We start from the raw sequence: 26,034 nt of genomic DNA on the forward strand, positions 1-26,034 counted from the left end.
CGCTTTTTGAAAATAAAGAAAAAAGAAAAGTCTTGGTTTCATGTGTGCTTTACAGAAATAAAGAAATTTAAAATACTGGCCAAATATGAAGTTATTATTAGGAGAACTTATTTATATCAAACATGTTTTACCTGCTTTGCAAATTCCTCCAACAACCGTATAAGTGTTCTTACACTGACAAGTGCCATTAGTGCCAGACGTAGGTACTTTGCATTCAGCATATTGGTCGCTGCATCCAATACTGGCGGTACAGGATGAATTCAAATCTGTTAAGCAAAGGGTTTAATTATTAACTTCTCGCAGCACAAGAATTATCTGCAAAATGACTCGTTTGCTTCAGCAAACAGTAAGAGTCTACTTTGCCATATGTAGCTAGACCCAGTCAGAAGATATTTCAAATATGAATTTAAACTGTGAGGTAATAATTAGGAATCTAGGACCTTCTTTTCAAAATGAAATTGTTTACTCATGATGTCGGGTAGTTATTGAAGTTCTTGCGTGTAAGCAATGATCGAATAAACAATAATAAAATGGAAGACCGTTTCTTCATGTTTAGAGAAGCATCCCTATTATTATTCTGATAGTGGCGGAATATGTTCAGAATAAACATGACCCAACAGTCTGAATGCTTTACATTGTGATGCATGCAGCCCTTAATATCACACTGAATTGCTCCATATTGGTTTGGTTTCGTTTCGGTTATTACCGGCACTGCGACACAGTTAGGGTATTCGGTACCGAGGCAATTGGATTAAAGTGATTTCCCCAAAAAAAGGACTGGGCCCGAACTGGAAACATGGCAGTATCGAATCTCAAAGAGACCTCAGTTCCATATCAATGAATCAATAAACACGGGATCATTGAGGTTGGACTGAAACAGATTTCTCGAATGTCTATTTCATTTGCTTTAGAAATTTGCCTCAGAAATGCTTGCACACGTTCAACGTCAAGCTATGTATGTTTCACAAATACATATTGAAGAGAGAAGAAATAAATGCATGAATGGTCAATAAATGTACTACGACAGATACTATGGATAGAAAAATATTTAAAAAAGGCATTGCTATATCAAAGAGAATAGCGTATATGCCAATCAGTGAAAAAACAAATACTTCTCATTTATTCTGACGTCATTCAATTTATAGTGTAGAATGGAGAGCAAATCAGGTCGTGAAGATGGTTCGATTTGACTTGAGCAAGCAAGCTTTAGTCATTGGCTTATTTTATACTTTAACACATTGACAACATTGATATACGTTCTTGTCGTCGCCATTGCAGTTTTTTACTGCATGAAATGCTAAAGTTTGAAAGTAAATTTGCTTCTTGTTTTCGAAATTCATTTGTTGTATCAGGAAAATGAACTATTCTGAACCGTAATTCACTAACTGCCACCGGTGACAATAGACGGAGGATTGTTAGAAGCTGCTGGTAAAATGAAAAAAAAATAGCACTTGTTTAATATGGAGATACAATTGAATTTAAAATGCAATCACATTTCATGACGATAGAGCTGGAGTTTGTCTCTGTACATAATGATAGGTACAGTTCAAAGTAGCTAACAGCCACAGGAAAGACGTTTTCATTGGAGCATTTTTTACAATTGTACATATTCTGTTAGATAGAAAAAACTATCTGCGGAAAACAAATACCAATTTTGGAAATTTAATTAACACACAATATCTTCAGCTAATGACTATGATTTGTGCTATTTTCATATCATCACGTTCATTGAACAGAATATGCAGTCGTGTGCACAAATGTAAGGTCCGTACGATTCAACACTTGAGTCAAACATGCAAGGGTGAAATATTAGATATAGGTCATTACGAAAGAAGAAGAAAAACTTCATCTTTGGCTAGATTAATATATTCATAAAACTTGAAACTTGACAAAACATTGCAAAACGCTAGTAGGTAAACGAGACAGTTCTTGCAGAATTTATAAGCAATTAAAATCTACAATACCTCATTCCGACTGAAAAAGTTGTGCTAAAATGCAAGACTATGTTTAGTAATCAATCTAATTTACGAATATCCACTGATATATAACACAATTATGACCTAACTATTTCGTTCTGGTTTTTAACAAAAGGCATGGTCGGATGAATTTTATTCTTATGTCAAGTTCGGATGACTTTCATTCTGATGTCAAGAACTTATAACTTCAATTTTCCAGCATTTTCAATCAATCTCTATTCATTTCAAGAAATTTCTGCGTGGGACTTTGCCATTCCTGAGGACCAGGATAAAGGTGCTACTATATCTACCAATGCTCAGGTAAAGCTTTAATGAAAGAAGGAATAATGAACATTGCGATTGTAATTGGAAAATGATGAAACGTCTTTGCTTTCGTGTGAGGATATACTCTTCACTAGACCGGAAATATTTTTCAATGTGCAAATGATACATAAATGGAATGAAAACGTTTGTTTACGTCGTCTATATCTGATGTAGTTCAAATACTAGAATAATTTTATTTCAAATGTGTTTTACCTGCTTTGCAAACTCCTCCAACAACTGAGTAATTGCTCTTACATTGACAGGTGTTATTATTGCTCGGCGTAGTTGCTATGCATTCAGCATATTGGTCGCTGCATCCAATACTAGTGGTGCACGATGAATTCAAATCTGTTAAGCAAACAGTTAATTATTAACTAAACGTCATATAAAAATCGAAAAGGGCCTCTTCTACTTTGGTGAGTTGTAAGTGTCGAATTTGCTAGTTCCAGCTTCGTTACGTCAGGAGATACACAAGATAGTATTTTCAACCCTGATATATTAATTAAGGTTTTAGAGTTATTTTTCCAAATTACATTTCTTATTCAATTTATCGGATGGCAATTCTCGTTATTGACAGTAAACAAAGCGCAGATAAGATAAAAATTAATGGAAGACAATGTATGTATGCATAGAATAATATCCCTATATCTCTGCTAATAGTGGAGAAGTATAATCCGGAATAAACATAAACAAATGATCTGAACTTTATTCGCGGTGTTTTGTTGCCATTAATATCATACTGGGTGGCTCCATAGTGGTTTGTCTTTTTCTCATTGCTCTCACAAAGAGTCCAATAGGTTATTTAGTGTCATGGTAATTGGATACAAGTGCTTTGTATAAGAATAAACCAACGTGTCTGACCCTAGCTGGATCTATGGTAACAGCGAACCGCCACAAAACCTGAGCTCCATAGCAGACAATTAACTGAAGAGGTGCATTAACGTGGGACTTGAAACAATATTTAAATGTCTATTTCATTTTTTGTAGACATTTACCTAAGAAATGGTTCCACATGTTCTGCGTGAACCTCATTATATTTTACAACAATGAGCATAGAGACGAAATATGTTGTCGAACAGAGATTGAAGGTACTACGTCAGAAAGTATGGATGCAAAGACAGTCAAATAGATCAATGTTACAGCAAAGAGATTCTTGTACTGGAAATTGAAAACATTTCTCATTTGCTTTGATGTCATTCAGTATATGGTATCTAAAGGAGAACACTTTTGTTCGTGATCATGATCTCATTTGACTTGAGAAAACAGCATTTAGTTATTGGCTTGTTTTATACTTTACCCCATACACAACTATTGTTTCCCATCTCAAGAGAATTACTGAGCAGAATCTACAGTCGTGTCTACAAATTCTTTGTATGTTTTTCTTTTCTTTCGATTTAACGACTACATTGAGCATAAAGCGGGAATTATCTCAGATACGACCTTAGTAAAGAAGAACCTAATTTCATGTTTCGCTTGAATGATACATTTACTAAAAATCAAGTAAACACTGGAAGAACGGAAGTAGCGAAAAGGAGACAGCTCGTGCAGATACTTTAATAAATATGAAATGTACATGATCTCATTCCGCCAGAACACTATCCTTTCTGATTTGTAGAACAACAAATAGTCATCACGCTAATTAACGAATATCCAAAAATAAGTATAATATTCATGTGGATAGTCAATCCAGTTATTATCAAAAGGCAGGTACGTACAAGCAGTTCCTGTTTATGTCAAGAATTAATATCTTAACTTTTCCAGCATATTGAAGAAACTAAAATGACCTTAAGAGGACGCAGCATAGGAGTCTGACATTTGTGAAGACTACAATGCAGATGCTACTATTTCTCGCAGTACTCAACTTAGGCGCAAATCAGAGACAAACAACGAACATACGATCGCTTTTTGAAAATAAAGAAAAAAGAAAAGTCTTGGTTTCATGTGTGCTTTACAGAAATAAAGAAATTTAAAATACTGGCCAAATATAAAGTTATTATTAGGAGAACTTATTTATATCAAACATGTTTTACCTGCTTTGCAAATTCCTCCAACAACCGTATAAGTGTTCTTACACTGACAAGTGCCATTAGTGCCAGACGTAGGTACTTTGCATTCAGCATATTGGTCGCTGCATCCAATACTGGCGGTACAGGATGAATTCAAATCTGTTAAGCAAAGGGTTTAATTATTAACTTCTCGCAGCACAAAAATCATCTGCAAAATGACTCGTTTGCTTCAGCAAACAGTAAGAGTCTACTTTGCCATATGTAGCTACACCCAGTCAGAAGATATTTCAAATATGAATTTAAACTGTGAGGTAATAATTAGGAATCTAGGACCTTCTTTTCAAAATGAAATTGTTTACTCATGATGTCGGGTAGTTATTGAAGTTCTTGCGTGTAAGCAATGATCGAATAAACAATAATAAAATGGAAGACCGTTTCTTCATGTTTAGAGAAGCATCCCTATTATTATTCTGATAGTGGCGGAATATGTTCAGAATAAACATGACCCAACAGTCTGAATGCTTTACATTGTGATGCATGCAGCCCTTAATATCACACTGAATTGCTCCATATTGGTTTGGTTTCGTTTCGGTTATTACCGGCACTGCGACACAGTTAGGGTATTCGGTACCGAGGCAATTGGATTAAAGTGATTTCCCCAAAAAAAGGACTGGGCCCGAACTGGAAACATGGCAGTATCGAATCTCAAAGAGACCTCAGTTCCATATCAATGAATCAATAAACACGGGATCATTGAGGTTGGACTGAAACAGATTTCTCGAATGTCTATTTCATTTGCTTTAGAAATTTGCCTCAGAAATGCTTGCACACGTTCAACGTCAAGCTATGTATGTTTCACAAATACATATTGAAGAGAGAAGAAATAAATGCATGAATGGTCAATAAATGTACTACGACAGATACTATGGATAGAAAAATATTTAAAAAAGGCATTGCTATATCAAAGAGAATAGCGTATATGCCAATCAGTGAAAAAACAAATACTTCTCATTTATTCTGACGTCATTCAATTTATAGTGTAGAATGGAGAGCAAATCAGGTCGTGAAGATGGTTCGATTTGACTTGAGCAAGCAAGCTTTAGTCATTGGCTTATTTTATACTTTAACACATTGACAACATTGATATACGTTCTTGTCGTCGCCATTGCAGTTTTTTACTGCATGAAATGCTAAAGTTTGAAAGTAAATTTGCTTCTTGTTTTCGAAATTCATTTGTTGTATCAGGAAAATGAACTATTCTGAACCGTAATTCACTAACTGCCACCGGTGACAATAGACGGAGGATTGTTAGAAGCTGCTGGTAAAATGAAAAAAAATAGCACTTGTTTAATATGGAGATACAATTGAATTTAAAATGCAATCACATTTCATGACGATAGAGCTGGAGTTTGTCTCTGTACATAATGATAGGTACAGTTCAAAGTAGCTAACAGCCACAGGAAAGACGTTTTCATTGGAGCATTTTTTACAATTGTACATATTCTGTTAGATAGAAAAAACTATCTGCGGAAAACAAATACCAATTTTGGAAATTTAATTAACACACAATATCTTCAGCTAATGACTATGATTTGTGCTATTTTCATATCATCACGTTCATTGAACAGAATATGCAGTCGTGTGCACAAATGTAAGGTCCGTACGATTCAACACTTGAGTCAAACATGCAAGGGTGAAATATTAGATATAGGTCATTACGAAAGAAGAAGAAAAACTTCATCTTTGGCTAGATTAATATATTCATAAAACTTGAAACTTGACAAAACATTGCAAAACGCTAGTAGGTAAACGAGACAGTTCTTGCAGAATTTATAAGCAATTAAAATCTACAATACCTCATTCCGACTGAAAAAGTTGTGCTAAAATGCAAGACTATGTTTAGTAATCAATCTAATTTACGAATATCCACTGATATATAACACAATTATGACCTAACTATTTCGTTCTGGTTTTTAACAAAAGGCATGGTCGGATGAATTTTATTCTTATGTCAAGTTCGGATGACTTTCATTCTGATGTCAAGAACTTATAACTTCAATTTTCCAGCATTTTCAATCAATCTCTATTCATTTCAAGAAATTTCTGCGTGGGACTTTGCCATTCCTGAGGACCAGGATAAAGGTGCTACTATATCTACCAATGCTCAGGTAAAGCTTTAATGAAAGAAGGAATAATGAACATTGCGATTGTAATTGGAAAATGATGAAACGTCTTTGCTTTCGTGTGAGGATATACTCTTCACTAGACCGGAAATATTTTTCAATGTGCAAATGATACATAAATGGAATGAAAACGTTTGTTTACGTCGTCTATATCTGATGTAGTTCAAATACTAGAATAATTTTATTTCAAATGTGTTTTACCTGCTTTGCAAACTCCTCCAACAACTGAGTAATTGCTCTTACATTGACAGGTGTTATTATTGCTCGGCGTAGTTGCTATGCATTCAGCATATTGGTCGCTGCATCCAATACTAGTGGTGCACGATGAATTCAAATCTGTTAAGCAAACAGTTAATTATTAACTAAACGTCATATAAAAATCGAAAAGGGCCTCTTCTACTTTGGTGAGTTGTAAGTGTCGAATTTGCTAGTTCCAGCTTCGTTACGTCAGGAGATACACAAGATAGTATTTTCAACCCTGATATATTAATTAAGGTTTTAGAGTTATTTTTCCAAATTACATTTCTTATTCAATTTATCGGATGGCAATTCTCGTTATTGACAGTAAACAAAGCGCAGATAAGATAAAAATTAATGGAAGACAATGTATGTATGCATAGAATAATATCCCTATATCTCTGCTAATAGTGGAGAAGTATAATCCGGAATAAACATAAACAAATGATCTGAACTTTATTCGCGGTGTTTTGTTGCCATTAATATCATACTGGGTGGCTCCATAGTGGTTTGTCTTTTTCTCATTGCTCTCACAAAGAGTCCAATAGGTTATTTAGTGTCGTGGTAATTGGATACAAGTGCTTTGTATAAGAATAAACCAACGTGTCTGACCCTAGCTGGATCTATGGTAACAGCGAACCGCCACAAAACCTGAGCTCCATAGCAGACAATTAACTGAAGAGGTGCATTAACGTGGGACTTGAAACAATATTTAAATGTCTATTTCATTTTTTGTAGACATTTACCTAAGAAATGGTTCCACATGTTCTGCGTGAACCTCATTATATTTTACAACAATGAGCATAGAGACGAAATATGTTGTCGAACAGAGATTGAAGGTACTACGTCAGAAAGTATGGATGCAAAGACAGTCAAATAGATCAATGTTACAGCAAAGAGATTCTTGTACTGGAAATTGAAAACATTTCTCATTTGCTTTGATGTCATTCAGTATATGGTATCTAAAGGAGAACACTTTTGTTCGTGATCATGATCTCATTTGACTTGAGAAAACAGCATTTAGTTATTGGCTTGTTTTATACTTTACCCCATACACAACTATTGTTTCCCATCTCAAGAGAATTACTGAGCAGAATCTACAGTCGTGTCTACAAATTCTTTGTATGTTTTTCTTTTCTTTCGATTTAACGACTACATTGAGCATAAAGCGGGAATTATCTCAGATACGACCTTAGTAAAGAAGAACCTAATTTCATGTTTCGCTTGAATGATACATTTACTAAAAATCAAGTAAACACTGGAAGAACGGAAGTAGCGAAAAGGAGACAGCTCGTGCAGATACTTTAATAAATATGAAATGTACATGATCTCATTCCGCCAGAACACTATCCTTTCTGATTTGTAGAACAACAAATAGTCATCACGCTAATTAACGAATATCCAAAAATAAGTATAATATTCATGTGGATAGTCAATCCAGTTATTATCAAAAGGCAGGTACGTACAAGCAGTTCCTGTTTATGTCAAGAATTAATATCTTAACTTTTCCAGCATATTGAAGAAACTAAAATGACCTTAAGAGGACGCAGCATAGGAGTCTGACATTTGTGAAGACTACAACGCAGATGCTACTATTTCTCGCAGTACTCAATTTAGGCGCAAATCAGAGACAAACAACGAACATACGATTGCTTTTTGAAAATAAAGAAAAAAGAAAAGTCTTGGTTTCATGTGTGCTTTACAGAAATAAAGAAATTTAAAATACTGGCCAAATATGAAGTTATTATTAGGAGAACTTATTTATATCAAACATGTTTTACCTGCTTTGCAAATTCCTCCAACAACCGTATAAGTGTTCTTACACTGACAAGTGCCATTAGTGCCAGACGTAGGTACTTTGCATTCAGCATATTGGTCGCTGCATCCAATACTGGCGGTACAGGATGAATTCAAATCTGTTAAGCAAAGGGTTTAATTATTAACTTCTCGCAGCACAAGAATTATCTGCAAAATGACTCGTTTGCTTCAGCAAACAGTAAGAGTCTACTTTGCCATATGTAGCTACACCCAGTCAGAAGATATTTCAAATATGAATTTAAACTGTGAGGTAATAATTAGGAATCTAGGACCTTCTTTTCAAAATGAAATTGTTTACTCATGATGTCGGGTAGTTATTGAAGTTCTTGCGTGTAAGCAATGATCGAATAAACAATAATAAAATGGAAGACCGTTTCTTCATGTTTAGAGAAGCATCCCTATTATTATTCTGATAGTGGCGGAATATGTTCAGAATAAACATGACCCAACAGTCTGAATGCTTTACATTGTGATGCATGCAGCCCTTAATATCACACTGAATTGCTCCATATTGGTTTGGTTTCGTTTCGGTTATTACCGGCACTGCGACACAGTTAGGGTATTCGGTACCGAGGCAATTGGATTAAAGTGATTTCCCCAAAAAAAGGACTGGGCCCGAACTGGAAACATGGCAGTATCGAATCTCAAAGAGACCTCAGTTCCATATCAATGAATCAATAAACACGGGATCATTGAGGTTGGACTGAAACAGATTTCTCGAATGTCTATTTCATTTGCTTTAGAAATTTGCCTCAGAAATGCTTGCACACGTTCAACGTCAAGCTATGTATGTTTCACAAATACATATTGAAGAGAGAAGAAATAAATGCATGAATGGTCAATAAATGTACTACGACAGATACTATGGATAGAAAAATATTTAAAAAAGGCATTGCTATATCAAAGAGAATAGCGTATATGCCAATCAGTGAAAAAACAAATACTTCTCATTTATTCTGACGTCATTCAATTTATAGTGTAGAATGGAGAGCAAATCAGGTCGTGAAGATGGTTCGATTTGACTTGAGCAAGCAAGCTTTAGTCATTGGCTTATTTTATACTTTAACACATTGACAACATTGATATACGTTCTTGTCGTCGCCATTGCAGTTTTTTACTGCATGAAATGCTAAAGTTTGAAAGTAAATTTGCTTCTTGTTTTCGAAATTCATTTGTTGTATCAGGAAAATGAACTATTCTGAACCGTAATTCACTAACTGCCACCGGTGACAATAGACGGAGGATTGTTAGAAGCTGCTGGTAAAATGAAAAAAAATAGCACTTGTTTAATATGGAGATACAATTGAATTTAAAATGCAATCACATTTCATGACGATAGAGCTGGAGTTTGTCTCTGTACATAATGATAGGTACAGTTCAAAGTAGCTAACAGCCACAGGAAAGACGTTTTCATTGGAGCATTTTTTACAATTGTACATATTCTGTTAGATAGAAAAAACTATCTGCGGAAAACAAATACCAATTTTGGAAATTTAATTAACACACAATATCTTCAGCTAATGACTATGATTTGTGCTATTTTCATATCATCACGTTCATTGAACAGAATATGCAGTCGTGTGCACAAATGTAAGGTCCGTACGATTCAACACTTGAGTCAAACATGCAAGGGTGAAATATTAGATATAGGTCATTACGAAAGAAGAAGAAAAACTTCATCTTTGGCTAGATTAATATATTCATAAAACTTGAAACTTGACAAAACATTGCAAAACGCTAGTAGGTAAACGAGACAGTTCTTGCAGAATTTATAAGCAATTAAAATCTACAATACCTCATTCCGACTGAAAAAGTTGTGCTAAAATGCAAGACTATGTTTAGTAATCAATCTAATTTACGAATATCCACTGATATATAACACAATTATGACCTAACTATTTCGTTCTGGTTTTTAACAAAAGGCATGGTCGGATGAATTTTATTCTTATGTCAAGTTCGGATGACTTTCATTCTGATGTCAAGAACTTATAACTTCAATTTTCCAGCATTTTCAATCAATCTCTATTCATTTCAAGAAATTTCTGCGTGGGACTTTGCCATTCCTGAGGACCAGGATAAAGGTGCTACTATATCTACCAATGCTCAGGTAAAGCTTTAATGAAAGAAGGAATAATGAACATTGCGATTGTAATTGGAAAATGATGAAACGTCTTTGCTTTCGTGTGAGGATATACTCTTCACTAGACCGGAAATATTTTTCAATGTGCAAATGATACATAAATGGAATGAAAACGTTTGTTTACGTCGTCTATATCTGATGTAGTTCAAATACTAGAATAATTTTATTTCAAATGTGTTTTACCTGCTTTGCAAACTCCTCCAACAACTGAGTAATTGCTCTTACATTGACAGGTGTTATTATTGCTCGGCGTAGTTGCTATGCATTCAGCATATTGGTCGCTGCATCCAATACTAGTGGTGCACGATGAATTCAAATCTGTTAAGCAAACAGTTAATTATTAACTAAACGTCATATAAAAATCGAAAAGGGCCTCTTCTACTTTGGTGAGTTGTAAGTGTCGAATTTGCTAGTTCCAGCTTCGTTACGTCAGGAGATACACAAGATAGTATTTTCAACCCTGATATATTAATTAAGGTTTTAGAGTTATTTTTCCAAATTACATTTCTTATTCAATTTATCGGATGGCAATTCTCGTTATTGACAGTAAACAAAGCGCAGATAAGATAAAAATTAATGGAAGACAATGTATGTATGCATAGAATAATATCCCTATATCTCTGCTAATAGTGGAGAAGTATAATCCGGAATAAACATAAACAAATGATCTGAACTTTATTCGCGGTGTTTTGTTGCCATTAATATCATACTGGGTGGCTCCATAGTGGTTTGTCTTTTTCTCATTGCTCTCACAAAGAGTCCAATAGGTTATTTAGTGTCGTGGTAATTGGATACAAGTGCTTTGTATAAGAATAAACCAACGTGTCTGACCCTAGCTGGATCTATGGTAACAGCGAACCGCCACAAAACCTGAGCTCCATAGCAGACAATTAACTGAAGAGGTGCATTAACGTGGGACTTGAAACAATATTTAAATGTCTATTTCATTTTTTGTAGACATTTACCTAAGAAATGGTTCCACATGTTCTGCGTGAACCTCATTATATTTTACAACAATGAGCATAGAGACGAAATATGTTGTCGAACAGAGATTGAAGGTACTACGTCAGAAAGTATGGATGCAAAGACAGTCAAATAGATCAATGTTACAGCAAAGAGATTCTTGTACTGGAAATTGAAAACATTTCTCATTTGCTTTGATGTCATTCAGTATATGGTATCTAAAGGAGAACACTTTTGTTCGTGATCATGATCTCATTTGACTTGAGAAAACAGCATTTAGTTATTGGCTTGTTTTATACTTTACCCCATACACAACTATTGTTTCCCATCTCAAGAGAATTACTGAGCAGAATCTACAGTCGTGTCTACAAATTCTTTGTATGTTTTTCTTTTCTTTCGATTTAACGACTACATTGAGCATAAAGCGGGAATTATCTCAGATACGACCTTAGTAAAGAAGAACCTAATTTCATGTTTCGCTTGAATGATACATTTACTAAAAATCAAGTAAACACTGGAAGAACGGAAGTAGCGAAAAGGAGACAGCTCGTGCAGATACTTTAATAAATATGAAATGTACATGATCTCATTCCGCCAGAACACTATCCTTTCTGATTTGTAGAACAACAAATAGTCATCACGCTAATTAACGAATATCCAAAAATAAGTATAATATTCATGTGGATAGTCAATCCAGTTATTATCAAAAGGCAGGTACGTACAAGCAGTTCCTGTTTATGTCAAGAATTAATATCTTAACTTTTCCAGCATATTGAAGAAACTAAAATGACCTTAAGAGGACGCAGCATAGGAGTCTGACATTTGTGAAGACTACAACGCAGATGCTACTATTTCTCGCAGTACTCAATTTAGGCGCAAATCAGAGACAAACAACGAACATACGATCGCTTTTTGAAAATAAAGAAAAAAGAAAAGTCTTGGTTTCATGTGTGCTTTACAGAAATAAAGAAATTTAAAATACTGGCCAAATATGAAGTTATTATTAGGAGAACTTATTTATATCAAACATGTTTTACCTGCTTTGCAAATTCCTCCAACAACCGTATAAGTGTTCTTACACTGACAAGTGCCATTAGTGCCAGACGTAGGTACTTTGCATTCAGCATATTGGTCGCTGCATCCAATACTGGCGGTACAGGATGAATTCAAATCTGTTAAGCAAAGGGTTTAATTATTAACTTCTCGCAGCACAAGAATTATCTGCAAAATGACTCGTTTGCTTCAGCAAACAGTAAGAGTCTACTTTGCCATATGTAGCTAGACCCAGTCAGAAGATATTTCAAATATGAATTTAAACTGTGAGGTAATAATTAGGAATCTAGGACCTTCTTTTCAAAATGAAATTGTTTACTCATGATGTCGGGTAGTTATTGAAGTTCTTGCGTGTAAGCAATGATCGAATAAACAATAATAAAATGGAAGACCGTTTCTTCATGTTTAGAGAAGCATCCCTATTATTATTCTGATAGTGGCGGAATATGTTCAGAATAAACATGACCCAACAGTCTGAATGCTTTACATTGTGATGCATGCAGCCCTTAATATCACACTGAATTGCTCCATATTGGTTTGGTTTCGTTTCGGTTATTACCGGCACTGCGACACAGTTAGGGTATTCGGTACCGAGGCAATTGGATTAAAGTGATTTCCCCAAAAAAAGGACTGGGCCCGAACTGGAAACATGGCAGTATCGAATCTCAAAGAGACCTCAGTTCCATATCAATGAATCAATAAACACGGGATCATTGAGGTTGGACTGAAACAGATTTCTCGAATGTCTATTTCATTTGCTTTAGAAATTTGCCTCAGAAATGCTTGCACACGTTCAACGTCAAGCTATGTATGTTTCACAAATACATATTGAAGAGAGAAGAAATAAATGCATGAATGGTCAATAAATGTACTACGACAGATACTATGGATAGAAAAATATTTAAAAAAGGCATTGCTATATCAAAGAGAATAGCGTATATGCCAATCAGTGAAAAAACAAATACTTCTCATTTATTCTGACGTCATTCAATTTATAGTGTAGAATGGAGAGCAAATCAGGTCGTGAAGATGGTTCGATTTGACTTGAGCAAGCAAGCTTTAGTCATTGGCTTATTTTATACTTTAACACATTGACAACATTGATATACGTTCTTGTCGTCGCCATTGCAGTTTTTTACTGCATGAAATGCTAAAGTTTGAAAGTAAATTTGCTTCTTGTTTTCGAAATTCATTTGTTGTATCAGGAAAATGAACTATTCTGAACCGTAATTCACTAACTGCCACCGGTGACAATAGACGGAGGATTGTTAGAAGCTGCTGGTAAAATGAAAAAAAATAGCACTTGTTTAATATGGAGATACAATTGAATTTAAAATGCAATCACATTTCATGACGATAGAGCTGGAGTTTGTCTCTGTACATAATGATAGGTACAGTTCAAAGTAGCTAACAGCCACAGGAAAGACGTTTTCATTGGAGCATTTTTTACAATTGTACATATTCTGTTAGATAGAAAAAACTATCTGCGGAAAACAAATACCAATTTTGGAAATTTAATTAACACACAATATCTTCAGCTAATGACTATGATTTGTGCTATTTTCATATCATCACGTTCATTGAACAGAATATGCAGTCGTGTGCACAAATGTAAGGTCCGTACGATTCAACACTTGAGTCAAACATGCAAGGGTGAAATATTAGATATAGGTCATTACGAAAGAAGAAGAAAAACTTCATCTTTGGCTAGATTAATATATTCATAAAACTTGAAACTTGACAAAACATTGCAAAACGCTAGTAGGTAAACGAGACAGTTCTTGCAGAATTTATAAGCAATTAAAATCTACAATACCTCATTCCGACTGAAAAAGTTGTGCTAAAATGCAAGACTATGTTTAGTAATCAATCTAATTTACGAATATCCACTGATATATAACACAATTATGACCTAACTATTTCGTTCTGGTTTTTAACAAAAGGCATGGTCGGATGAATTTTATTCTTATGTCAAGTTCGGATGACTTTCATTCTGATGTCAAGAACTTATAACTTCAATTTTCCAGCATTTTCAATCAATCTCTATTCATTTCAAGAAATTTCTGCGTGGGACTTTGCCATTCCTGAGGACCAGGATAAAGGTGCTACTATATCTACCAATGCTCAGGTAAAGCTTTAATGAAAGAAGGAATAATGAACATTGCGATTGTAATTGGAAAATGATGAAACGTCTTTGCTTTCGTGTGAGGATATACTCTTCACTAGACCGGAAATATTTTTCAATGTGCAAATGATACATAAATGGAATGAAAACGTTTGTTTACGTCGTCTATATCTGATGTAGTTCAAATACTAGAATAATTTTATTTCAAATGTGTTTTACCTGCTTTGCAAACTCCTCCAACAACTGAGTAATTGCTCTTACATTGACAGGTGTTATTATTGCTCGGCGTAGTTGCTATGCATTCAGCATATTGGTCGCTGCATCCAATACTAGTGGTGCACGATGAATTCAAATCTGTTAAGCAAACAGTTAATTATTAACTAAACGTCATATAAAAATCGAAAAGGGCCTCTTCTACTTTGGTGAGTTGTAAGTGTCGAATTTGCTAGTTCCAGCTTCGTTACGTCAGGAGATACACAACATAGTATTTTCAACCCTGATATATTAATTAAGGTTTTAGAGTTATTTTTCCAAATTACATTTCTTATTCAATTTATCGGATGGCAATTCTCGTTATTGACAGTAAACAAAGCGCAGAAAAGATAAAAATTAATGGAAGACAATGTATGTATGCATAGAATAATATCCCTATATCTCTGCTAATAGTGGAGAAGTATAATCCGGAATAAACATAAACAAATGATCTGAACTTTATTCGCGGTGTTTTGTTGCCATTAATATCATACTGGGTGGCTCCATAGTGGTTTGTCTTTTTCTCATTGCTCTCACAAAGAGTCCAATAGGTTATTTAGTGTCATGGTAATTGGATACAAGTGCTTTGTATAAGAATAAACCAACGTGTCTGACCCTAGCTGGATCTATGGTAACAGCGAACCGCCACAAAACCTGAGCTCCATAGCAGACAATTAACTGAAGAGGTGCATTAACGTGGGACTTGAAACAATATTTAAATGTCTATTTCATTTTTTGTAGACATTTACCTAAGAAATGGTTCCACATGTTCTGCGTGAACCTCATTATATTTTACAACAATGAGCATAGAGACGAAATATGTTGTCGAACAGAGATTGAAGGTACTACGTCAGAAAGTATGGATGCAAAGACAGTCAAATAGATCAATGTTACAGCAAAGAGATTCTTGTACTGGAAATTGAAAACATTTCTCATTTGCTTTGATGTCATTCAGTATATGGTATCTAAAGGAGAACACTTTTGTTCGTGATCATGATCTCATTTGACTTGAGAAAACAGCATTTAGTTATTGGCTTGTTTTATACTTTACCCCATACACAACTATTGTTTCCCATCTCAAGAGAATTACTGAGCAGAATCTACAGTCGTGTCTACAAATTCTTTGTATGTTTTTCTTTTCTTTCGATTTAACGACTACATTGAGCATAAAGCGGGAATTATCTCAGATACGACCTTAGTAAAGAAGAACCTAATTTCATGTTTCGCTTGAATGATACATTTACTAAAAATCAAGTAAACACTGGAAGAACGGAAGTAGCGAAAAGGAGACAGCTCGTGCAGATACTTTAATAAATATGAAATGTACATGATCTCATTCCGCCAGAACACTATCCTTTCTGATTTGTAGAACAACAAATAGTCATCACGCTAATTAACGAATATCCAAAAATAAGTATAATATTCATGTGGATAGTCAATCCAGTTATTATCAAAAGGCAGGTACGTACAAGCAGTTCCTGTTTATGTCAAGAATTAATATCTTAACTTTTCCAGCATATTGAAGAAACTAAAATGACCTTAAGAGGACGCAGCATAGGAGTCTGACATTTGTGAAGACTACAATGCAGATGCTACTATTTCTCGCAGTACTCAACTTAGGCGCAAATCAGAGACAAACAACGAACATACGATCGCTTTTTGAAAATAAAGAAAAAAGAAAAGTCTTGGTTTCATGTGTGCTTTACAGAAATAAAGAAATTTAAAATACTGGCCAAATATAAAGTTATTATTAGGAGAACTTATTTATATCAAACATGTTTTACCTGCTTTGCAAATTCCTCCAACAACCGTATAAGTGTTCTTACACTGACAAGTGCCATTAGTGCCAGACGTAGGTACTTTGCATTCAGCATATTGGTCGCTGCATCCAATACTGGCGGTACAGGATGAATTCAAATCTGTTAAGCAAAGGGTTTAATTATTAACTTCTCGCAGCACAAAAATCATCTGCAAAATGACTCGTTTGCTTCAGCAAACAGTAAGAGTCTACTTTGCCATATGTAGCTACACCCAGTCAGAAGATATTTCAAATATGAATTTAAACTGTGAGGTAATAATTAGGAATCTAGGACCTTCTTTTCAAAATGAAATTGTTTACTCATGATGTCGTTTAGTTATTGAAGTTCTTGCGTGTAAGCAATGATCGAATAAACAATAATAAAATGGAAGACCGTTTCTTCATGTTTAGAGAAGCATCCCTATTATTATTCTGATAGTGGCGGAATATGTTCAGAATAAACATGACCCAACAGTCTGAATGCTTTACATTGTGATGCATGCAGCCCTTAATATCACACTGAATTGCTCCATATTGGTTTGGTTTCGTTTCGGTTATTACCGGCACTGCGACACAGTTAGGGTATTCGGTACCGAGGCAATTGGATTAAAGTGATTTCCCCAAAAAAAGGACTGGGCCCGAACTGGAAACATGGCAGTATCGAATCTCAAAGAGACCTCAGTTCCATATCAATGAATCAATAAACACGGGATCATTGAGGTTGGACTGAAACAGATTTCTCGAATGTCTATTTCATTTGCTTTAGAAATTTGCCTCAGAAATGCTTGCACACGTTCAACGTCAAGCTATGTATGTTTCACAAATACATATTGAAGAGAGAAGAAATAAATGCATGAATGGTCAATAAATGTACTACGACAGATACTATGGATAGAAAAATATTTAAAAAAGGCATTGCTATATCAAAGAGAATAGCGTATATGCCAATCAGTGAAAAAACAAATACTTCTCATTTATTCTGACGTCATTCAATTTATAGTGTAGAATGGAGAGCAAATCAGGTCGTGAAGATGGTTCGATTTGACTTGAGCAAGCAAGCTTTAGTCATTGGCTTATTTTATACTTTAACACATTGACAACATTGATATACGTTCTTGTCGTCGCCATTGCAGTTTTTTACTGCATGAAATGCTAAAGTTTGAAAGTAAATTTGCTTCTTGTTTTCGAAATTCATTTGTTGTATCAGGAAAATGAACTATTCTGAACCGTAATTCACTAACTGCCACCGGTGACAATAGACGGAGGATTGTTAGAAGCTGCTGGTAAAATGAAAAAAAATAGCACTTGTTTAATATGGAGATACAATTGAATTTAAAATGCAATCACATTTCATGACGATAGAGCTGGAGTTTGTCTCTGTACATAATGATAGGTACAGTTCAAAGTAGCTAACAGCCACAGGAAAGACGTTTTCATTGGAGCATTTTTTACAATTGTACATATTCTGTTAGATAGAAAAAACTATCTGCGGAAAACAAATACCAATTTTGGAAATTTAATTAACACACAATATCTTCAGCTAATGACTATGATTTGTGCTATTTTCATATCATCACGTTCATTGAACAGAATATGCAGTCGTGTGCACAAATGTAAGGTCCGTACGATTCAACACTTGAGTCAAACATGCAAGGGTGAAATATTAGATATAGGTCATTACGAAAGAAGAAGAAAAACTTCATCTTTGGCTAGATTAATATATTCATAAAACTTGAAACTTGACAAAACATTGCAAAACGCTAGTAGGTAAACGAGACAGTTCTTGCAGAATTTATAAGCAATTAAAATCTACAATACCTCATTCCGACTGAAAAAGTTGTGCTAAAATGCAAGACTATGTTTAGTAATCAATCTAATTTACGAATATCCACTGATATATAACACAATTATGACCTAACTATTTCGTTCTGGTTTTTAACAAAAGGCATGGTCGGATGAATTTTATTCTTATGTCAAGTTCGGATGACTTTCATTCTGATGTCAAGAACTTATAACTTCAATTTTCCAGCATTTTCAATCAATCTCTATTCATTTCAAGAAATTTCTGCGTGGGACTTTGCCATTCCTGAGGACCAGGATAAAGGTGCTACTATATCTACCAATGCTCAGGTAAAGCTTTAATGAAAGAAGGAATAATGAACATTGCGATTGTAATTGGAAAATGATGAAACGTCTTTGCTTTCGTGTGAGGATATACTCTTCACTAGACCGGAAATATTTTTCAATGTGCAAATGATACATAAATGGAATGAAAACGTTTGTTTACGTCGTCTATATCTGATGTAGTTCAAATACTAGAATAATTTTATTTCAAATGTGTTTTACCTGCTTTGCAAACTCCTCCAACAACTGAGTAATTGCTCTTACATTGACAGGTGTTATTATTGCTCGGCGTAGTTGCTATGCATTCAGCATATTGGTCGCTGCATCCAATACTAGTGGTGCACGATGAATTCAAATCTGTTAAGCAAACAGTTAATTATTAACTAAACGTCATATAAAAATCGAAAAGGGCCTCTTCTACTTTGGTGAGTTGTAAGTGTCGAATTTGCTAGTTCCAGCTTCGTTACGTCAGGAGATACACAAGATAGTATTTTCAACCCTGATATATTAATTAAGGTTTTAGAGTTATTTTTCCAAATTACATTTCTTATTCAATTTATCGGATGGCAATTCTCGTTATTGACAGTAAACAAAGCGCAGATAAGATAAAAATTAATGGAAGACAATGTATGTATGCATAGAATAATATCCCTATATCTCTGCTAATAGTGGAGAAGTATAATCCGGAATAAACATAAACAAATGATCTGAACTTTATTCGCGGTGTTTTGTTGCCATTAATATCATACTGGGTGGCTCCATAGTGGTTTGTCTTTTTCTCATTGCTCTCACAAAGAGTCCAATAGGTTATTTAGTGTCATGGTAATTGGATACAAGTGCTTTGTATAAGAATAAACCAACGTGTCTGACCCTAGCTGGATCTATGGTAACAGCGAACCGCCACAAAACCTGAGCTCCATAGCAGACAATTAACTGAAGAGGTGCATTAACGTGGGACTTGAAACAATATTTAAATGTCTATTTCATTTTTTGTAGACATTTACCTAAGAAATGGTTCCACATGTTCTGCGTGAACCTCATTATATTTTACAACAATGAGCATAGAGACGAAATATGTTGTCGAACAGAGATTGAAGGTACTACGTCAGAAAGTATGGATGCAAAGACAGTCAAATAGATCAATGTTACAGCAAAGAGATTCTTGTACTGGAAATTGAAAACATTTCTCATTTGCTTTGATGTCATTCAGTATATGGTATCTAAAGGAGAACACTTTTGTTCGTGATCATGATCTCATTTGACTTGAGAAAACAGCATTTAGTTATTGGCTTGTTTTATACTTTACCCCATACACAACTATTGTTTCCCATCTCAAGAGAATTACTGAGCAGAATCTACAGTCGTGTCTACAAATTCTTTGTATGTTTTTCTTTTCTTTCGATTTAACGACTACATTGAGCATAAAGCGGGAATTATCTCAGATACGACCTTAGTAAAGAAGAACCTAATTTCATGTTTCGCTTGAATGATACATTTACTAAAAATCAAGTAAACACTGGAAGAACGGAAGTAGCGAAAAGGAGACAGCTCGTGCAGATACTTTAATAAATATGAAATGTACATGATCTCATTCCGCCAGAACACTATCCTTTCTGATTTGTAGAACAACAAATAGTCATCACGCTAATTAACGAATATCCAAAAATAAGTATAATATTCATGTGGATAGTCAATCCAGTTATTATCAAAAGGCAGGTACGTACAAGCAGTTCCTGTTTATGTCAAGAATTAATATCTTAACTTTTCCAGCATATTGAAGAAACTAAAATGACCTTAAGAGGACGCAGCATAGGAGTCTGACATTTGTGAAGACTACAATGCAGATGCTACTATTTCTCGCAGTACTCAACTTAGGCGCAAATCAGAGACAAACAACGAACATACGATCGCTTTTTGAAAATAAAGAAAAAAGAAAAGTCTTGGTTTCATGTGTGCTTTACAGAAATAAAGAAATTTAAAATACTGGCCAAATATAAAGTTATTATTAGGAGAACTTATTTATATCAAACATGTTTTACCTGCTTTGCAAATTCCTCCAACAACCGTATAAGTGTTCTTACACTGACAAGTGCCATTAGTGCCAGACGTAGGTACTTTGCATTCAGCATATTGGTCGCTGCATCCAATACTGGCGGTACAGGATGAATTCAAATCTGTTAAGCAAAGGGTTTAATTATTAACTTCTCGCAGCACAAGAATTATCTGCAAAATGACTCGTTTGCTTCAGCAAACAGTAAGAGTCTACTTTTGCCATATGTAGCTACACCCAGTCAGAAGATATTTCAAATATGAATTTAAACTGTGAGGTAATAATTAGGAATCTAGGACCTTCTTTTCAAAATGAAATTGTTTACTCATGATGTCGGGTAGTTATTGAAGTTCTTGCGTGTAAGCAATGATCGAATAAACAATAATAAAATGGAAGACCGTTTCTTCATGTTTAGAGAAGCATCCCTATTATTATTCTGATAGTGGCGGAATATGTTCAGAATAAACATGACCCAACAGTCTGAATGCTTTACATTGTGATGCATGCAGCCCTTAATATCACACTGAATTGCTCCATATTGGTTTGGTTTCGTTTCGGTTATTACCGGCACTGCGACACAGTTAGGGTATTCGGTACCGAGGCAATTGGATTAAAGTGATTTCCCCAAAAAAAGGACTGGGCCCGAACTGGAAACATGGCAGTATCGAATCTCAAAGAGACCTCAGTTCCATATCAATGAATCAATAAACACGGGATCATTGAGGTTGGACTGAAACAGATTTCTCGAATGTCTATTTCATTTGCTTTAGAAATTTGCCTCAGAAATGCTTGCACACGTTCAACGTCAAGCTATGTATGTTTCACAAATACATATTGAAGAGAGAAGAAATAAATGCATGAATGGTCAATAAATGTACTACGACAGATACTATGGATAGAAAAATATTTAAAAAAGGCATTGCTATATCAAAGAGAATAGCGTATATGCCAATCAGTGAAAAAACAAATACTTCTCATTTATTCTGACGTCATTCAATTTATAGTGTAGAATGGAGAGCAAATCAGGTCGTGAAGATGGTTCGATTTGACTTGAGCAAGCAAGCTTTAGTCATTGGCTTATTTTATACTTTAACACATTGACAACATTGATATACGTTCTTGTCGTCGCCATTGCAGTTTTTTACTGCATGAAATGCTAAAGTTTGAAAGTAAATTTGCTTCTTGTTTTCGAAATTCATTTGTTGTATCAGGAAAATGAACTATTCTGAACCGTAATTCACTAACTGCCACCGGTGACAATAGACGGAGGATTGTTAGAAGCTGCTGGTAAAATGAAAAAAAATAGCACTTGTTTAATATGGAGATACAATTGAATTTAAAATGCAATCACATTTCATGACGATAGAGCTGGAGTTTGTCTCTGTACATAATGATAGGTACAGTTCAAAGTAGCTAACAGCCACAGGCTAGACGTTTTCATTGGAGCATTTTTTACAATTGTACATATTCTGTTAGATAGAAAAAACTATCTGCGGAAAACAAATACCAATTTTGGAAATTTAATTAACACACAATATCTTCAACTAATGACTATGATTTGTGCTATTTTCATATCATCACGTTCATTGAACAGAATATGCAGTCGTGTGCACAAATGTAAGGTCCGTACGATTCAACACTTGAGTCAAACATGCAAGGGTGAAATATTAGATATAGGTCATTACGAAAGAAGAAGAAAAACTTCATCTTTGGCTAATAATATATTCATAAAACTTGAAACTTGACAAAACATTGCAAAACGCTAGTAGGTAAACGAGACAGTTCTTGCAGAATTTATAAGCAATTAAAATCTACAATACCTCATTCCGACTGAAAAAGTTGTGCTAAAATGCAAGACTATGTTTAGTAATCAATCTAATTTACGAATATCCACTGATATATAACACAATTATGACCTAACTATTTCGTTCTGGTTTTTAACAAAAGGCATGGTCGGATGAATTTTATTCTTATGTCAAGTTCGGATGACTTTCATTCTGATGTCAAGAACTTATAACTTCAATTTTCCAGCATTTTCAATCAATCTCTATTCATTTCAAGAAATTTCTGCGTGGGACTTTGCCATTCCTGAGGACCAGGATAAAGGTGCTACTATATCTACCAATGCTCAGGTAAAGCTTTAATGAAAGAAGGAATAATGAACATTGCGATTGTAATTGGAAAATGATGAAACGTCTTTGCTTTCGTGTGAGGATATACTCTTCACTAGACCGGAAATATTTTTCAATGTGCAAATGATACATAAATGGAATGAAAACGTTTGTTTACGTCGTCTATATCTGATGTAGTTCAAATACTAGAATAATTTTATTTCAAATGTGTTTTACCTGCTTTGCAAACTCCTCCAACAACTGAGTAATTGCTCTTACATTGACAGGTGTTATTATTGCTCGGCGTAGTTGCTATGCATTCAGCATATTGGTCGCTGCATCCAATACTAGTGGTGCACGATGAATTCAAATCTGTTAAGCAAACAGTTAATTATTAACTAAACGTCATATAAAAATCGAAAAGGGCCTCTTCTACTTTGGTGAGTTGTAAGTGTCGAATTTGCTAGTTCCAGCTTCGTTACGTCAGGAGATACACAAGATAGTATTTTCAACCCTGATATATTAATTAAGGTTTTAGAGTTATTTTTCCAAATTACATTTCTTATTCAATTTATCGGATGGCAATTCTCGTTATTGACAGTAAACAAAGCGCAGATAAGATAAAAATTAATGGAAGACAATGTATGTATGCATAGAATAATATCCCTATATCTCTGCTAATAGTGGAGAAGTATAATCCGGAATAAACATAAACAAATGATCTGAACTTTATTCGCGGTGTTTTGTTGCCATTAATATCATACTGGGTGGCTCCATAGTGGTTTGTCTTTTTCTCATTGCTCTCACAAAGAGTCCAATAGGTTATTTAGTGTCGTGGTAATTGGATACAAGTGCTTTGTATAAGAATAAACCAACGTGTCTGACCCTAGCTGGATCTATGGTAACAGCGAACCGCCACAAAACCTGAGCTCCATAGCAGACAATTAACTGAAGAGGTGCATTAACGTGGGACTTGAAACAATATTTAAATGTCTATTTCATTTTTTGTAGACATTTACCTAAGAAATGGTTCCACATGTTCTGCGTGAACCTCATTATATTTTACAACAATGAGCATAGAGACGAAATATGTTGTCGAACAGAGATTGAAGGTACTACGTCAGAAAGTATGGATGCAAAGACAGTCAAATAGATCAATGTTACAGCAAAGAGATTCTTGTACTGGAAATTGAAAACATTTCTCATTTGCTTTGATGTCATTCAGTATATGGTATCTAAAGGAGAACACTTTTGTTCGTGATCATGATCTCATTTGACTTGAGAAAACAGCATTTAGTTATTGGCTTGTTTTATACTTTACCCCATACACAACTATTGTTTCCCATCTCAAGAGAATTACTGAGCAGAATCTACAGTCGTGTCTACAAATTCTTTGTATGTTTTTCTTTTCTTTCGATTTAACGACTACATTGAGCATAAAGCGGGAATTATCTCAGATACGACCTTAGTAAAGAAGAACCTAATTTCATGTTTCGCTTGAATGATACATTTACTAAAAATCAAGTAAACACTGGAAGAACGGAAGTAGCGAAAAGGAGACAGCTCGTGCAGATACTTTAATAAATATGAAATGTACATGATCTCATTCCGCCAGAACACTATCCTTTCTGATTTGTAGAACAACAAATAGTCATCACGCTAATTAACGAATATCCAAAAATAAGTATAATATTCATGTGGATAGTCAATCCAGTTATTATCAAAAGGCAGGTACGTACAAGCAGTTCCTGTTTATGTCAAGAATTAATATCTTAACTTTTCCAGCATATTGAAGAAACTAAAATGACCTTAAGAGGACGCAGCATAGGAGTCTGACATTTGTGAAGACTACAATGCAGATGCTACTATTTCTCGCAGTACTCAACTTAGGCGCAAATCAGAGACAAACAACGAACATACGATCGCTTTTTGAAAATAAAGAAAAAAGAAAAGTCTTGGTTTCATGTGTGCTTTACAGAAATAAAGAAATTTAAAATACTGGCCAAATATGAAGTTATTATTAGGAGAACTTATTTATATCAAACATGTTTTACCTGCTTTGCAAATTCCTCCAACAACCGTATAAGTGTTCTTACACTGACAAGTGCCATTAGTGCCAGACGTAGGTACTTTGCATTCAGCATATTGGTCGCTGCATCCAATACTGGCGGTACAGGATGAATTCAAATCTGTTAAGCAAAGGGTTTAATTATTAACTTCTCGCAGCACAAGAATTATCTGCAAAATGACTCGTTTGCTTCAGCAAACAGTAAGAGTCTACTTTGCCATATGTAGCTACACCAGTCAGAAGATATTTCAAATATGAATTTAAACTGTGAGGTAATAATTAGGAATCTAGGACCTTCTTTTCAAAATGAAATTGTTTACTCATGATGTCGGGTAGTTATTGAAGTTCTTGCGTGTAAGCAATGATCGAATAAACAATAATAAAATGGAAGACCGTTTCTTCATGTTTAGAGAAGCATCCCTATTATTATTCTGATAGTGGCGGAATATGTTCAGAATAAACATGACCCAACAGTCTGAATGCTTTACATTGTGATGCATGCAGCCCTTAATATCACACTGAATTGCTCCATATTGGTTTGGTTTCGTTTCGGTTATTACCGGCACTGCGACACAGTTAGGGTATTCGGTACCGAGGCAATTGGATTAAAGTGATTTCCCCAAAAAAAGGACTGGGCCCGAACTGGAAACATGGCAGTATCGAATCTCAAAGAGACCTCAGTTCCATATCAATGAATCAATAAACACGGGATCATTGAGGTTGGACTGAAACAGATTTCTCGAATGTCTATTTCATTTGCTTTAGAAATTTGCCTCAGAAATGCTTGCACACGTTCAACGTCAAGCTATGTATGTTTCACAAATACA

The sequence above is a fragment of the Sinohyriopsis cumingii genome, chromosome 12, assembly GCF_028554795.1.
Source record: "Sinohyriopsis cumingii isolate HCF-2022 chromosome 12, ASM2855479v2, whole genome shotgun sequence".
Classification (NCBI taxonomy): domain Eukaryota; kingdom Metazoa; phylum Mollusca; class Bivalvia; order Unionida; family Unionidae; genus Sinohyriopsis; species Sinohyriopsis cumingii.